The sequence below is a fragment of the Galeopterus variegatus genome, unplaced genomic scaffold (genome assembly GCF_000696425.1).
Source record: "Galeopterus variegatus unplaced genomic scaffold, G_variegatus-3.0.2 Scaffold4629, whole genome shotgun sequence".
Taxonomy (NCBI): Eukaryota; Metazoa; Chordata; class Mammalia; order Dermoptera; family Cynocephalidae; genus Galeopterus; species Galeopterus variegatus.
In genome coordinates, this window is record NW_007730740.1 from 160,503 (window position 1) to 161,885 (window position 1,383).

Genomic DNA, 1,383 nt, shown 5'->3' on the forward strand with positions numbered 1-1,383 from the left:
GGTCCCCGGTCCGGTACGGGGGCAACACTGTGGGTTGCGATCCGTTGCTGGACACGGAAAAAGACAAAAAAGAAAAAAAAAAAAAGAATTAGATATGATTCTGTTCCACCAATGAAACAAACAAAAAATGGCAGAGGGTTTATGTATGAATACATGTAGACTGGTAGATTCTGTGGTGAAAATTATTTGATGAACATTAATGCTGTGGATTGGATGTCCCCCCAAATGTCATTGAGACTTAATCCCCACCGTGACAGTGTTAAGAGGTTGGCAAATTCCATCACAGTAATTGAAACATGGGGCCTTGAAGATGTGATTAGATTTGAGGACCATGTCCCAGCGAATGGATTAATCCATTGATGGTTTAATGGTGGTCATGGGAGTGGTGCTGATGGCTTTAAAAAGAGAGCTTATGAACAGCTCTCTCTCTGCTCCTGCCATTTTTTCCATGTGACACCTTACATTACTATGAAAAGTCAACACCAACAAGGCCATCATCACATGCGTCTACTGGAGTTTGGACTTTCCAGCCTCCAAATCATAAGTAATAAATATTGTCTCTTTCCATGTGACACCTTACATTACTATGAAAAGTCAACACCAACAAGGCCATCATCACATGCATCTACTGGAGTTTGGACTTTCCAGCCTCCAAATCATAAGTAATAAATATTGTCTTTTCACAAATTACCCAGTTTCAGTTATTTCTGTTATAAGCAACAGAAATTGACTAATACATCCATAAATCCTTATGGGAAAACTGTTCACCTGAAATATGTGTTTTACATAAGAAACTATAAATAACGAATGGACAACACATGTGAGATAATTATTTGAACTTTAAAGCACTTTAACACTATTTTATTTGTTACATACAAGAGTAGAAATCATGACAGTCTAGAGATAGGGAAAACTTGAAAATGGTAAGGGAAATATTATGCTTTTAAATTGTGCAGTTAACTGGAACTTATGTCAGAAAGAATGGTTTACAGTCTTATTAACACAAATTCAGAGTTATTTAAAATAGAACTGTAGCACTCAAGTGAGTAAATGTTTGCTTTCACAAACTCTATTGTTTAACTTCGAAAAGTGCAATCTCTTCAAACTGATTTTGAGCCTGCTATGAAATACATAAAAGCAATAAGGAAGCAGAATACTAGCAAGTATCACTCAGAAAATAAATATTTACTGTCAACCTTACGGATGTGAAAAGTCCTGTTTCCACATATAGTACTAATTGGATTTAAAATGCTTTCTAAGTATTCTATTAAATCTTTGATAATCTTGGAAGAAATTGCAACACCATATTATTTTTTTGAGCCTTAAAGATAATTAAATGAGGTTCAGGGCACTAATTATCTAAAACAAACTAAGAATGTTTAG